The sequence below is a fragment of the Barbus barbus genome (genome assembly GCF_936440315.1).
Source record: "Barbus barbus genome assembly, chromosome: 4".
NCBI lineage: Eukaryota > Metazoa > Chordata > Actinopteri > Cypriniformes > Cyprinidae > Barbus > Barbus barbus.
Genome location: NC_136732.1, coordinates 23,546,261 through 23,563,146, shown reverse-complemented (window position 1 = coordinate 23,563,146; position 16,886 = coordinate 23,546,261). Strand labels below are relative to the sequence as shown.

Here is a 16,886-nt window from a genome sequence, read left to right as displayed (position 1 = left end):
GCAGGGCAGGACAGGACAGGACAGGACAGGACAGGACAGGGCAGGGCAGGACAGGACAGGGCAGGACAGGGCAGGGCAGGACAGGGCAGGGCAGGACAAGGCAAGGCAAGGCAAGGCAAGGCAAACACAGACATCCAACACCGGGGATAACGAGTAGACCAGACGAAATCTAACTGAACAGACAGGACTAATATACAAGGGATAATCATAGATAATGAGACAAACACGGCTGGACAAGAATTAACTAATGATAACATTTAACAAGGACAGGAAACAAACCAAATAAGGAAACATGAGGCGGGAACACATGACAGACACGACAGAACCCTGACAGTTAAATTTTTTGCCGCTGCGCATCAGATAAAGGCTGTCCTCTCAACATGTTATCTGCATCATCTCCCATATAGTATATTAATGTGTTGACCTGAATAGCCTAGGAGCTGACATTTAGATTACGAGCCATTTGAAATCTTTCAAACCACCAAATCCATTTCTTCCACTCTTGACAAATATTAATCTCCAACGTGCGTTCAGAGAACATCACAATGCCTTCATGATGTGTTGATGCGAGAGCAGATGTTGTTGTGTGAATATGCATTGAAGATTAATATTTTGTAAATAAAGTCATGAATTGTTTTTTTGTGCAAATAAAACATAATTGAGGTTAAACCACTGAATCACCATGAATCACCATGGATTACTTCTATGGTTTCCTTTGTTCTTTTTTTACTTGGAAATGAATCAATTCACAAGTCTGAATCTAAGCTAAATAGTTTCTTGTTTGAGTCACAAAAGTCCAAGATAATTGAATGTGTTCCACCATAAACTTGCTGTATTTATAAAACACAAATAGCATTCATTTTAATTGGTCTGGTTTTGTGTTGTCTAGATGAGAAACAACATTTCAGTCTTTTTGGAGGAACTTGAATCTGCATAGCATTTCCTGCTCTGTGAAATAACTATTCGCTGAACTTTACTGTTTGCAACTAGACACAACTGAGCCACATATCCTGCAATTGTTCATCTGCTGAATGTTGTGTTGACTCTGGCACTGCTGTACTGTGTCACAAAGTCCAAGGTATTGACACAATTTCAATGACATTTAGCGACTTGCATTCACTGACATGTACAGGACTTGAAGCATTACAGACCATTTGATAAGCATTTTTCATATTATTTTTGATAACAGAAATGCCTATATTGTGCCTTCATTTATGTTTAAAGTAAACCTTCCATAATTTCATCTGGCTTGTTTGTTAATAAAGAACTAGTTGTTACATCAACTGTTTGCATTTTGCCTTTATTTTTAACTTTGTAGAATGAATAAAATTCTACTGTGATCCCAGACTAAAGTTGAATTTAACTTTATGTATTGTTTTAATGTAATCTCAATGTTGTTATCAGTGTAACTCTCCATTACAAATTATTTACTGACAGTTGCTGTCAACTAATTTAACTTGTTTGGAGCAAAGTAATGTCAACTCATTACACTGGATTTAAAAATATCTAAACTTAAAATACATCTTAATAGTGTTAAATTGTCACTCTTTACTCTGGCGTTGAAGAAAAATTTACTTGCTATGGTGTGGACCAGAGATGTTTTACAGTGTAAATATAACCGTCTTATTGTTAAATCAGTAACACTCAAGAGTTGATTTTAAGAGTTGAATTAACACTGATGAATTTGCTGTGAAAAAAATGTGCAGATTTTTTAAAAGCAGGCAGTATTTATATTGTCAGAGAATCACAGTCACCTGCACCTTCATTAGCCAGATCCCAATCACCTGAGTACTGATTCCCCGCACCTGTCACCGGCTAATGAACAGCACTATATCCACTCACCACAAGCACTCCTTCCTCGTCCGGTCTACCGTTCACTACCCGAACCTAGCCTGACTACTAACCTTGTGTTACCTTCCTGCAGACCTCCAGATTCCCCCTGTTCCAAGTCTCCACCGCTCCTAGTCTCCACCGCTCCTGTTCTCCACCGCTCCTGGCTCTTCCTGGTCCTGTTCCTCCCCGCGGCAGTGCGCACCGCCGACTCCCCTTCCTGGATCCTGTTCCCGCTCCTCCACCCAGCATTCACCCTTGCACCTTTCCCAATAAACCCTGTATTGACCTTACTCCTCCGTGTCTCCTAGCCTGTTCGTGACAGAAGACCGGACCCAACTACAGCACCGCGTGTCATGGAGTCCCGGCCACCCTCGGCCGTCGACACGCTGGAGGAGTTGGTCAATACTCTCCGGGCTTCCCTTCTTCCGCCACCTGTCCCACCACCTGCCTCTGAGAGTCCCGTGGCCATTCCATCCAAGTACGCGGGTGATGCGGCGGGGTGTGGCGGCTTCCTGCTCCAAGTGTCCTTGTACATCGCGGCACAACCCCGTAAGTTCACCACCAAGAGATCGAAGGTGGCTTTTCTTACCTCCCTCCTGTCCGGCAAGGCGTTGCTATGGGCGCAGGCTATCTGGGACGCGCAGAGCACCATCATCAACTCCTACAAAGCGTTCACCAGCCACTTCAAGGAGGTCTTCGGAGTCGCCGCGGGACGCATCTCTGTGCAGGATCGTCTTCTTCGCCTACGCCAAGGAGAGGCGTCCGTGGATGACTACACCTTGGAGTTTCGCACTCTAGCGGCCACAAGCGGCTGGAACGAAGCAGCTTTACTGAGTGCCTACCGCCTCGGCTTGAATCCCCGCCTGCGCGCCCAGATGGCCATCTACGATGACAGCGTAGGACTAGAAACCTTCATGCAACGCGCTTCTCGCATCTCTCAACGCCTCACCGCCTGCCTCGAGGATGAGTCCGCCCCCCCGTCAGCTTCACCCGCTGCAAGCTCCCCAGTACCAGAACCCATGCTCGTAGACACCGCCCGCCTCTCCCGCATAGAACGTGCGCGCCGCCTCGCGGCCAACCTATGCCTCTACTGCGCGAAACATGGACACTTCATCCGGGAATGCCCCGTCCGACCTCCACGCCCCGCGGTGAGTACCCTTCAACTTGAGCCAGATATTTCTTCATTATCACTGATGCCAGTACAACTCCTCACCCCAGACTCCTCTCTTACAGTCTCCGCCCTGGTCGACTCGGGCTCCTCGGGGAACTTCATTTCCCAAGCCCTACTAACCCACCTCAATCTCCCCCGGAGGCGGCAACCCCAGGAGCTCCGAGTCGAGACCATCCAGGGAAAACCGCTGGGGCGTGGTAGAGTGAGGTATCGCTCTCCTCCCGTAACACTCCGGGTCGGCTGTCTACACGAGGAGTCCATCACCTTTCTGGTACTGGAGGGGCCCACGGTGGATATCATCCTGGGACGCCCATGGCTCAATCTCCATTCTCCAGTAGTCAGATGGGATCCATGCGAAGTCACTCGCTGGAGCGAGTTTTGTTCCCAGTCCTGCCTGCAGTCAGTACAGAGGATCCCTACGAACCCCGCCCCCCTGACAGTCTGTTCCACGCTAGTAGAAAGTCCTGAGCCCCAGGTGAAGTGTACCGTCCCATCTGACTACCAGGCGTTCCAGGATGTATTCAGCAAACAGGCAGCCACTCGCCTACCACCGCACCGGCCATGGGACTGTGCCATTGACCTGCTGCCTGGGGCAAAACTTCCTAAGGGTAAGATTTACCCCCTGTCCATCCCGGAGCGCAAGGCAATGGAGGAGTACATCAAGGAGGCTCTTCAACAAGGCTTTATCCGGCAGTCAACATCCCCCGCCGCCTCGAGCTTCTTCTTCGTGGGCAAAAAGGACGGAGGCTTGAGGCCCTGTATAGATTACCGCACACTCAACGAGCAGACCGTCAAACTCCCATACCCGCTTCCCCTGGTCCCGGCCGCCCTCGAGGAACTCCGTGGGGCCCGCATCTTCTCCAAGTTGGACCTGCGAAGCGCGTACAACCTCGTGAGGATAAGGGCGGGCGATGAGTGGAAGACGGCGTTCCACACTCCATCTGGGCACTACGAGTACCGGGTTATGCCGTACGGCCTCTCCAACTCACCGTCCGTCTTTCAAGGCTTCATGAACGAGGTGTTCCGGGAGTTCCTCCACCAATTCGTGATCGTCTACATCGACGATATCCTGATTTACTCCCGGAACCTGGCCGAACATCGCCACCACGTTGAGCAGGTCCTCCAGCGGCTCAGAGAGCACCGGCTCTACCTTAAACTGGAGAAGTGCGAGTTCCATCGCTCCACGGTACAGTTCCTCGGCTATACCATCAGTCCCGAAGGAATCCAGATGGACCAGGGGAAGGTCCAAGCGATCCTGGACTGGCCCCTGCCACAGACGGTCAAGGAGCTACAGCGCTTTTTGGGCTTCGCCAACTTTTACAGACGTTTCATCTGCCAATTCAGTCGACTGTCGTCACCCCTCACCTCCATGCTCCGGGGTAAGCCCAAGTCTCTGTCCTGGAGCCCCGAAGCCCACGAAGCGTTCCAAAAGCTCAAGGAAGCCTTCAGCACGGCCCCTATCCTACGCCACCCGGATCCCCAGCTCCCCTTCGTCGTGGAAGTCGACGCCTCCACCACAGGAGTCGGGGCCGTGCTGTCCCAGCACCACGACGAGCCTCCCAGCCTCCATCCTTGCGCTTACTTCTCGCGGAAGCTGTCCCCTGCGGAGGTAAACTACGACATTGGCAATCGAGAGCTGCTGGCCATCAAACTAGCCTTGGAGGAGTGGCGTCACTGGCTGGAGGGAGCCGCCTGCCCCTTCACTGTCATCACGGACCATAAAAACCTCCAGTATCTAAGAGATGCCAAACGCCTAAACCCCCGTCAAGCACGCTGGGCCCTCTTCTTCACTCGGTTCTCCTTCACTATCACCTACCGCCCCGGAATCCGCAACACCAAGGCCGATGCTCTCTCCCGCTTGCATGCCCCAGAAACACCCACAGACCCCGAACCTATTCTCCCTCCAGCCCTCATAGTCAGCCCCATCCAGTGGACACTTGACGACAACATCCGTGACGCCACTCTCACCGAACCCGCCCCGCAGGGAGGCCCAGAAGGGAAAATTTATGTGCCCCGCTCCCAACGCCTCACCCTTCTGGGCTCAGCTCACGAAGTACCGGGCTCTGGACACCCAGGCAGCCAGCGAACCCTCTCACTCCTCCAAGCTCGGTACTGGTGGCCCGGTATGACCGCGGATGTCATCAGGTACGTCCGAGGGTGCTCAGTCTGTGCCATGTCCCAGTCTCCTCGCCATCTGCCCTTGGGCAAACTGGTTCTCCTGCCCATTCCCCAGAGGCCCTGGTCCCATCTCGGTGTGGACTTCGTCACCGACCTCCCTGAGTCTGAGGGCCACACCTGTGTCCTAGTTGTGGTTGACCGCTTCTCCAAGGCCTGCAAACTCATCCCCCTCAGGGGCTTGCCCACGGCATTGGAGACCGCCGAATGCCTATTCCACCATGTGTTCCGCAATTTCGGCCTACCGGAAGACATCGTGTCGGACCGTGGCCCTCAGTTCGTGTCCCGGGTCTGGAGATCCTTCTTCCGCCTCTTGGGAATCACTGTCAGCCTGTCCTCGGGCTATCACCCCCAAACCAACGGCCAGACTGAGCGTAAGATCCAGGAGCTCGGACGCTACCTCCGGTCGTACTGCTCCCCCGATCAGCACAGCTGGAGCCGTTTTCTCCCCTGGGCCGAGTATGCACAGAACTCCCTTCGTCAATCCACCACCGGCCTCACCCCGTTCCAGTGCATGCTCGGCTACCAACCCCCACTATTCCCCTGGACGGAGGAACCCGCAGAAGTTCCAGCTGTGGACCACTGGTTCCGCGAGAGTGAGAGGGTTTGGGACTCGGCCCACATCCATCTCCAGCGGGCAGTGCGGAGACATAAACGCTTTGCGGACATTCGGAGATCCGAACCCCCCCAATACCAGCCAGGAGATCGGGTCTGGCTGTCGACCAAGGATATCCGTCTCCGCCTGCCCTGCAAGAAGCTGAGTCCCCGCTTCATTGGTCCATTTAAGATCCAGAGGCAGGTGAACGACGTCACCTATGAGCTTCAGCTCCCCCCCAGGTATCGCATCCACCCTACCTTCCACGTCTCACTACTCAAACCCTTCTCCCCCTCTACCCCAGGAACCACCGAACCGGACACGCCCCCTCCTCCGGAGATGATAGATGGCGCTGAGGTCTACCGGGTCCGCAACATCCTGGACTCGCGGCGACGGGGCGCCCGGCTCGAGTACCTGGTGGACTGGGAGGGGTATGGCCCAGAGGAAAGATCCTGGGTGGCCAGGGACGACATCCTCGACCCCTTGCTCCTCGAAGAGTTTCACCGCAACCACCCTAGTCGTCCCGCACCCAGAGGCCGAGGCCGCCCCCGTCGCCGTGGTAGGGCGTCAGGAGCCGCCCCTGGAGGGGGGGGTAATGTCAGAGAATCACAGTCACCTGCACCTTCATTAGCCAGATCCCAATCACCTGAGTACTGATTCCCCGCACCTGTCACCGGCTAATGAACAGCACTATATCCACTCACCACAAGCACTCCTTCCTCGTCCGGTCTACCGTTCACTACCCGAACCTAGCCTGACTACTAACCTTGTGTTACCTTCCTGCAGACCTCCAGATTCCCCCTGTTCCAAGTCTCCACCGCTCTTAGTCTCCACCGCTCCTGTTCTCCACCGCTCCTGGCTCTTCCTGGTCCTGTTCCTCCCCGCGGCAGTGCGCACCGCCGACTCCCCTTCCTGGATCCTGTTCCCGCTCCTCCACCCAGCATTCACCCTTGCACCTTTCCCAATAAACCCTGTATTGACCTTACTCCTCCGTGTCTCCTAGCCTGTTCGTGACATATGTATGTATATATTTAAATGTTGACCACTGTATATATTTCTTTCTTTTTTCTAAGAAATGTATACTTTTATTAGTTAAATTGATAAAAAGTAATGGTAAAGACTTTCGTTTTTAGAAAAGATTTGTTTTGAATTAATGCAGTTCTTTAAATTTTTCAACAACAAAAAAATAGCACAGTTGTTTGCATCATGTTACACTGAAGACTGGAGTAAAGGCTGATGAAAAATGCTTACATCTTTCCTGCTGTAATCTTGTGTAATGATGATTATATAGGCTATTCAGAGATCTATTTGTCGTGCACTGAAAACAACCATAGATCATATACACACTGGCTAGAATCACTGTTTTTGAGAGGCACTGATTAGATTTCTCGTGATTCTCATTCATTTGGTTGACACAAACTCAATCGTTTGCAGCAGTTTCTCACGCCGCAACAGTAACGGGCTATTTTATAAAATAGAAAACAAAAAGAGTGAAAGATGAAGTGGATATTTACCCAGAATCCACAACAGAAACTATAGTTAGCGACTAAGCAGCTATTTATTGCACATTAAGCTTGTAAACGACTGCAGATTTACAAAAATCTATATCCAAAGTATTTAAAAAGAGTATCAAAATCTATGGCCACACTTTTTTGATAGGGCATGCGTCCCATTATTTACGAAAGGCTAGAAACGCCCCTGATGAGAGAATTGGAGCTTTTGCAAAATGAATGTTCCAAACTGCGCTGGCGACAGCTGCTGGTCTAAACAGTGTAAATACAAGACAGCACAACCCAAACACGCACAGTAACACGTGTTAGAAACTAATTGCAAGTGTTTTCAAGAAAGTATAATAATCTCTTAAAAGTAGGCTATTCTACAAACAATAGGCCTACCATTACAAGTGTTTTATTTACGTTTACGTTTATGCATTGAGCAGACAGACTTACATTGCATTCAAGTTACAGTTTTTACATTTTATCAGCTCTTGCTTTCCCTGGGAATCAAACCCATGACCTTGGCGTTGCTAGCACCATGCTCTACTATTTGAGCTACAGGAAAGCACATTTATTATTGTGTTTCTTTCATTCCTGATTCTGGTTCATTAATATTGATTCTAAACTGTTAGAGATGAACATGTTTATGACTACTTTTGTGTTAATGTTCAGTTTTAAGTAGTGCATAATCGATGTTTGCTTTGGATATAAAGTTTGAATATACTGTAGATTTAATCAGCAAAGGAAGTAAGCTGTGTCCATAGCTATAGCTAATGTTCTAAGAGTATTTATGAGTCTATAACACAATCCCATCAAGATAACCATATTTTTTCTTTCTCCGCAGATCATAAAACAATACTTCATCCCAAATATTTGCTTCTTATATTTTCTGTTGGACTGAACATATTTTTAATATATGAAATCTTACACCTCCATTGTAACAAATCACCAACAGTAAGAACTTTTACAGCATCCAAAGACAAGCCCCTGGAAAACAACACTATCCTACTTATATGGTTTTGGCCATTTGGAAAAATAATTGACCTAAATTCCTGCAGTTCCAATTTTAGTATTGATGGTTGTTACTTAACTGTAGACAGAGAGCTTTACAGCAAGGCTCACGGAGTGCTGATAAATCACAGACATTAAAAGCGACCTATCAAATTTACCCACAAAACCACGGCCTTTCTTCCAAAAATGATACGGATGCACTTTGAGTCCCCACAAAACACGAGACAACTCGGACGTTTGGAGAACATATTTAGAGTGACACTGAATTACAGATAGCGAGGATAAGATATTTCCACAAGTTTTGGACAAAAAGGACAAGTTAGTCTGCTGAATTGTGAGCAACTGGAATGAGAAGCATGAAAGGGTAAAATACTGTAATGAGCTCAAAAAATACATAGAAGTTTATGCCTTTGAGAGTCATTTTGGAAAACCAGTAAGTGATGCACAATACCAGGAAATATTAACTACATGTAAGTTCTATCTGTCATTTGAGAACACAGACGCTCATTATGACTACATGACAGAAAAGCTGTTCAATCCCCTCGGATTGACACTCGGATCGGTGCCAGTGGCTCTTGGGGCTCCACGATACATATTTGAAAGGTTTTTGCCGAAAGATGCTTTCATCCACGTGAAGGATTTCTCCAGCCCTCAGAAACTGGCAGAACGCCTGCTATCATTGGATAAAAATGTTGAAGAATACAAAAAGTATTTTCAATGGTGAAAACACTTTGAAGTCTAACTTGTTAGTTATTCTCAAGAGCACACATGCCGTGCCTGTCAATATATACGAACAAAGAAAGACTACCAGGTTTTTGGAAACCTTAACAAATGGTACTGGGATGCCATCAAAGATGGAACCTAAAGGTCAAGGGTGTATTTTGATGACTGTATTGCTTTTCTATTGCTAAAAACTGGAAGACACAGCTGCTCAGCACCTTTTTTTATAAATTAAAAACTGCAATGCATTACATGACTTTTAAAATCTGAACAGATTTTACCAGTGGGAAAGGTTATCAGACTTTAATGATGGATGACAAAATAACCTAAAAAAAATACATGCACTTTATTAATCGCATCCAAAATAAAAGTTTTTGTTTACATAATATACGTGTGTGTACTGTGTATATTTATGTATATATAAATACACACACATGCTTGAATATATTTAAGAAAAACATGTTATGTTTATATATAAAAAATATTTATATATTTATATAACATATGTTATATTCATGTAAATATATACACGTAAATACATTTACAAAATATATACTGTATGTGTGTGTAGTTATATATACAAAATAAATATACACAGTAGACACACATACTTTATGTAAACAAAAACTTTTATTTTGGATGCGATTATGTAATGAATCTGGTCCATGACCTTCCGTCTGACTGCCACAAGAGGTCACTCCTCCATCATTGACTTTCACACCACACAGACTGTTTGTTACATATTACCCTGGACTATTTCCCAGCAGCCATTTCACTAATCACCTGTTCACACCTGAGAACTAGCACACAATCATACAGGCTTTATAAGAGCAACTTCTCCCAACCATCCAAGAACAGTTTGGTGATGAACAATGCCTTTTCCCGCATGATGGAGCACCTTGCCATGAGGCAAAATTGATAACTAAGTGGCTCGGGGAACGAAACATCTCAATTTTGGGTCCATGGCCAAGAAACTCCCCAGACCTTAATCCCACTGAGAACTTGTGGTCAATCCTCAAGAGGCGGGTGGACAAACAAAACCCCACAAATTCTGACAAACTCCAAGCATTAATTAATCAAGAATGGGCTGCCATCAGTCAGGATGTGGCTCAGAAGTTGATTGACAGCATGCCAGGATGAATTGCAGAGGTCTTGAAACTGAAGGGTCAACACTGCAAATATTGAGTCTTTGCATAAACTTAATGCAATTGTCAATAAAAGCCTTTGACACTTCTGAAATCCTTGTAATTATATTTCAGTAGGTCATAGTAACATCTGATCAAAATATCCAAAAACATTGAAGCAGCAGACTTTGTTAAAAATTCTCAAAACTTTTGGCCACGGCTGTTCACACACAGGCTGCGCCTGAAAATGCTGCCTTCTGAGGTTACCTTGGAAGGCATCAAGGCACATCCAAATCCAATGCTAGTTTCACTTCCTGTCTCCTGAGAGGCCCTGATCTTATGGATTTTTGAACACAGCATAGATGTATCCTTCTCTGCTTATGATCTCGCACAATACTGTGCTTTCAATTTCATCACAGCTGAGCTAAAAAAAACAACAAAAAAAGATGGCATCTGAAAGTTGTGGTTGGTGGTCAGTTTGGGTGTAAATATATGTTCATCTAGTGAGAAATTAGTATTGTAGTAATTAAGTATTCACTAAGTTACCACCAAAGCGCTTTCTAGTGAATATTAAATTATTACGGAGTGTCTATTTACACTAAGTGCAAATAGCCCATCTTGTTGGCAAAGGCTATTTACACTAACTCCGCCCACTAACGTGTGCTTGGGTTAGTCAACAATAAAAAAAGAAGCGAATTGAACGTCAGTTTCAGTGGCGTAGATGGTAAGGCGCATACTTTTTGACGCGAGCGACCCGAGTTCGATAAGACACACACACCATGTTGGTTTTGTGGTTTGTGAAAGAAGAGGTGGCTTTTGGGTAGTTTCTGGTTGAAATTAAATGCTATATAAGCACTCAAGATTAAAGCAGAGGTGAAAAGTGCACAAGGAGCTTCTAAGAAATAGGAAGGACAGCAAAAAGACAGAACACAGTGTATTAACTGATAGTACAGCATTTACACCATTACCAAGCAACTAACAGTCAAGCACAATATTTGGTTACTGACAAGGGGCCTATATATTAAAAACAATTCACAAATATTTTTTTTTTCATATTTGTTGCTTCATAAATAATACAGAAATAATATGTGTATAATTTTTTTAGTAGTAAGTTTTGTTCTGCTATTATTATTAGTAGACAATTTTCTTACCATACTCAAATCCTGTTTGAAGGCAGGAGGTGATCATGAGTTCCCCTTTTAATTTAAATCGACTTACTCAAGGATAATTTCAAGTTCATTTTGATTCAGATTATTAATTAATGAGCCTATTTCAACCTATTTTGGCCAGGTTTGAATATGATAAATGGGTAATTATCACAGTGAGTTTGGACATTGTGGTCTGAATGCTTCTCAGCTTCTTCCTTGATGGAAGGGGCTTAACCCAGTTTTGGGAAGGATGAGAGGTGTCCTTCCTAATGGAGCTTGCCTTCTTAACACACCTTGCGATATGAAAGTCTTCAGTGGCAGTAAGTTTGGCTCCAGTGATGCATTGTGGTGTCTTCACTACCCACTGCAGGGCATTCCTGTCAGATGCTGAGCAGTTTCCATAGCAGATGGTGATACAGCTGGTTAGTATACTCTCAATAACACATCTAAAAGAAATCAGTGAGAATGAAAGGGTCATGTCAGCTCTCTTGAAGTTTTGTGTTGTCTAAACTTCTGTTGCCTTGGTGGATGATGGTTAATGTGGAGCTTTGGTGCATATGAAGACAACAGTCATCGCTTTTCTATTGTTAGCATTTGTTGTAATGACACCAGGCCATGAGTTGGTTCACTTCATCTCTGTATGCTTTCTCTTCATGAGCCTCACAACTGTGCTGTCATATGCAAACATTACAGTGTTATCGCTTTAGTGTTTTGCAATGCAGTTATGAATGAGCAGGATGTAAAACATTGGATTCAGTACTCAGTGTGATGGGTGCTCAGATGCTCAGTGTGATGGGTTTAGAGATACTGATAACTTGCGGTCTGTTGCTGAGGAAGTCAAATATCCTGTTGCACACTGATGTGTTTAGTCCAAGTGCTGACAGTTTTTCAAATAGCGTTTGAGAGATGATTGTGTTGAATGCTGAGCTGAAGCCAGTGAACAGCATTCTGAGTTAAGAGTGTTTTTCAGGTGTGAGAGAGCCAGGTGAATTGCCAATCATAAGAAGGCACCGCCGTCTCTCACATGACGTTTCAGTATTTTGCCGTTACTCTCGTCCATTACCCCATTCACTTTACCAACTAGTGTTGTTGTTAGAAAATTATTCCTGTCCTAATATAGTTGTACAAATTGTTAAGTGCCTGAAAGAGTTTTGAGACCCCTGCTTTGGCTAATAGCATTTTATTATTAATATAACAAGTAAACTATTGCAAATTTATTTTTAAGTAATATTTTACAACAAATGTAATTAAATTAGAAGAAATATGATGTAATAGGTTTTCAATCCATTTTTATTTTTAGCCTTTAAAGGTAACACAATCAGTAATGTTCTGCCAGCAATTTTCCCTTTTAAGCGTTGGTAGCCAACAGAAGTTTTTTGTGAGAAGTGTAGGCTTAAAATCCTCATATTTCCATATAAATCAACCAAAAAACCTACTTTTCCCCCAATATTAAATGCTATGGCTGTTCTCTGCAGAGTTACCTGGTTCTTTGTGCACAGAAAAGATAAGTAATCATTGATTCAGAGTTAAAACCTTGGCTGATAGAAAAAGTTGGTAAAAAAAAGCGTTATGATGAAACTTCTTTACCCAAATTAACCTGGACTTAACTTGTTTAGTTTTGTCAACTCTAAACCTACTCTGAAAGAAAGTGTTTGTTCAACTAGAATTATGCCACAGGCTACACAAGAACTAGACTGAAACCTGAAGAAAACCAAAGAGGAAGGTCCAGCAGCATAACAATCAAAAACCAAACAATATGAAACTGATGAACTAAACTAGAACCAGGTTTTGATGATGATGATAAGTAACTAAGGAAGCAAATTAACAACAGGAAGAAACACAGGAACAGGAGGAGTTTTTCTCAGAAATGTAATATTTGTATACATGGATTTTCTTTCTTTCTGTTCCACAGATGTATATCTTTCTATGAGGTTTGAGCTTGTTGAGTGTGTCTGTGCTACAGGAACAGCACTAATAGTCTGCATCTGTGAATTAACAGACAAATATACCACTGCTACTAAACATCTCACACAACTCTCCTGTCTCTTCGTGACTATTGTCCCCACAACAACAATTGTATGTTTAAACACATTTAAATCATAGTGCTAAAATCAGGCAAGAAAATGACATTTTAAATTATGGTAACACTTTATTTTACAGTACTGTTCTGCATATACATGCAATGCACTTGTAGTAATTAGAATGACTGAGTAATAACTAGGTACCAACTGATAATACTAGGTACTACTGATAATATAAGGTGACTACATCAGCTTACCCCTAAACCTAACCTTAACTGATGTAGTCACCTTATATTACCAGTACTTTCATAAATACACTGTAAGTACGAGTAAGTGCACATTCTGGAAAATTAAGTGAAACCAAATGACCTATTTTTCTTGTTAAAAAAACCAAACAAACAAAAAAAAAAAACCTTCTAACCTTATAAGTGAACTTGCAAAATGCAATAAATAAATAAATAAATAAATTGCTATTGGCCAAAGCAGGGGGCTGGACTGCACTGGCCAAACTTTCAAGTACTTCAAGCATTTTCAGCCTTAGAGAGACACAAGACCTAGTCTGAGAAGCAAGACTGTGAAAAGGAGGCTTTCAAATGAAAAAAGTCACAATATTTACCATTTTATTCTAGTTGAAGTGATCTGTGACTATAAGATTATTGAAGATAGTTGGAGACAGTCATCGTTTGAAGAGTCTCAAGAACTTTCTTGTATGGAATTGCTCATCAAAACATAAGCCGTTTTCTTACTTTCTTTTTCTATTTGCAAGTCTTTGACTATGAGGCACATGTATCTGCTGAGTCTGGGTGAGTTACACTTAAGTTCTTTTCACGACTGAATGTAGGAACAGATGTTTGTAGGGAGAAACTCAAACTGTTCAAAAAAGAGAAACAGTAAATGGGAATGAGAGGAAACTGCCACAAGAATATCTGAGAGAGAGAAAAAAAAAGTGAAAATATAAATGATTACAGAATGGTCTTTTTTTGGTTAATGTGTAACTAGCCTTATTATGTTTGATCAATCAAATATTATTGGTAGGGACTCCATCCACATATGTTTAGACCCTGGGAAAATGGAAAGCCCCCGCAGTATGTATAACAGGGGTCGGCAAGTTTGGCATCGGGCCAAAACATATTTTTTGTGTGAGAACATAGTCAAAGAATAATTTAAGATATTAATTGATGAAAAATGCAAGCAGAATTGCCTGTGACTGACTGTTACAGTGTATTTTGAAACTGGTAGTGAGCTGTTACTCTGTGTAAATCATTAATTGGGGGGGTTGGCGGCGCACTATCTTATGTGCGCTGTTGTATCAGTATTTTCGCTTTCAGAATCGATCGCCTTCAACAAGGAGGGAGGATGGAAAGTGGTGGGGCACAGTAACTCGTTTGGGGGGGCACGGCCCGCGAGTGGCGCCGGCCCTGTCTCAAGCGCTGTATGCTTCATATACTCGAAGCCAGTTCTTAGCAATGCATATTACTAATCAAAAATTAAGTTTTGATATATTTACAGTACAAAACATCTTCATGGTACATGATCTTTAATCCAAATGATTTTTGGCATAAAAGCAAAATCGATCATTTTGACCCATACAATGTATTTTTGGCTATTGCTACAAATATACCTCAGCGACTTAAAACTGGTTTTGTGGTCCAGGGTCACATATATTTTCTGCCTTATTCTGTGATAAAAATGGGGAAAAAAGTGTTCGTAGTATATATACTGATTGTACAACCATAAAATTGTCATTAGGGCTGCCACTAATGCCATTTTTCGATTAATTGATTAATCTAAACGATCAATTCCCTGCAAAAAAACAAAAAAACAATTTGACTTTATTTTATTAAACCAAATGAAATCCAAATTTTCATGAAATCCTTTTTTAAAGCAAAAGTGAAGTGCAACACAGAGTGCAAGAAGCAAGTGTCCATCTCAGAGTCCAAATCACTGAAATCAAAGTTCAGTATTATAGTGTGAGAATAACAACATATCCACGTGTTCTAGTCTAATAATAATACAATTAAAATCAAAAAACACTTTTTAAAGGAGCATTTACCAGAAATAATAATTTATTTAGGTGAAAAATGTAAATGTGCAGTATTTCTGAAAAATACTTTTTAAAATATAAAAAAGTTGGAGATGCTTTTGATTATTCAAATTTAATGGAACAATTAAAATGGAATCCAGAAAATAATGGAAAACACAATTTGGTAGAGATAAAACTGTAAAAATCAATTAATTAGAGAGGCTTTTTGATTAATACAATCTAAAAAACTGAATTTGGAAATAAAATGGATTTCATAGGGCCCTATAATTATAATCTTTTTTATTTTTTGTGGTAATAAAAATGGATTTAAGTGAACAATAGCTTTTAAAATTACTTAAAGTACATATATAATAGCAATGATGCAATAATAATTAGTTCAAATTAAGTATCAAAAGTAAGAAATCATATAGTTTTATTGAACAAAACTGTTAAAATAGGCTACATAATATAATATAAACAATAGAGCTCATGTAGATTACGCGTTACAACAAAGGCCTGCAGGGGGCGCCGACGGCCTGACGATTATTTTTACACATTACTGTTTAATATTGACCAAGCACCATTTAATTCAAAGCTACACTTAATCTTTAATATTTGTCCATTTCTTTAGGACAGAAATGCTACAGCCGCTGTAATTAAATGAATATGTGGACATTAAACCGTGTAAACTCAGAGTGAGGGTTTGAGCTTTTATTTTGAAATCGTGATGTATTCTCCTGTGTTTGTGTAGATTTATAAATGATTTACCTTACAAATCTGATGAAATGGCGCGCGCTGCGTTCCCAGATGAACGTTATCATAAACCCAAACTCACAACAACATGCAGAGATGAGTTTGAGACCCTCCACATGTAAATGATAACAGTTTCTGAGGAGCTACTGTGAACCTGCTTAACCTACACGCATGTAAATAATCAAAGAGCATACTGTGTTAGAACTGCATCGCATATAATTATTTAATTAAATCATAGCGTTTGAATTCACAATTATGCTTAATTATGATTTTTAAATGGGTTTAATATATCATGCAGCCTTGGAAAATAGTCTAATAATGTGTTTTATGGATTATCTTCTGTGAAATGCGCCACTTCCGGTATTTTTGGTTAGTCGACGCGAGAAAAATTAAGTCGACGATTTTTAAAAATCGACTAGTCGACTAAAATCGACGAATCGTGACAGCCCTTATTGTCATTAGTAAAATATTTGATCAAAAATATTATAGAAGACAAATTATTGGTTATTCATGCAGTGTATTTTATTTCTTAGCCAATTAAAAGTAAGATCATTTTTTGGGCAATTATACATACATAAATATAATAATAATAATTATTATTATTATTACTACATTTGACATTTCTGCCCCCCTCACTTCCGAAATGATTGCTACTCCTCTGCCCTGTAACATAACTGAATATAAAACTTTAGCTATAAGCCGTGTTATCTTTATTTGGGCATCAAATATTTTGTGGCTCCACATGAATTTTATTCCGCAGGAAAGGGGCCAGAATTGGCTCTTTTGACGTTGAAGGTTGCAGACCCCTGAACTACA

The 16,886-nt window shown here is 42.7% G+C and overlaps 1 protein-coding gene across 1 annotated transcript in view; it reads left to right on the top strand.

Annotated features, from left to right (window-relative positions):
* LOC306869079 (uncharacterized protein) overlaps positions 1-16,886 on the top strand; it is a 409,393-nt gene that overhangs the window by 149,513 nt on the left and 242,994 nt on the right. The gene's annotated exons all lie outside the window — the stretch shown is intronic.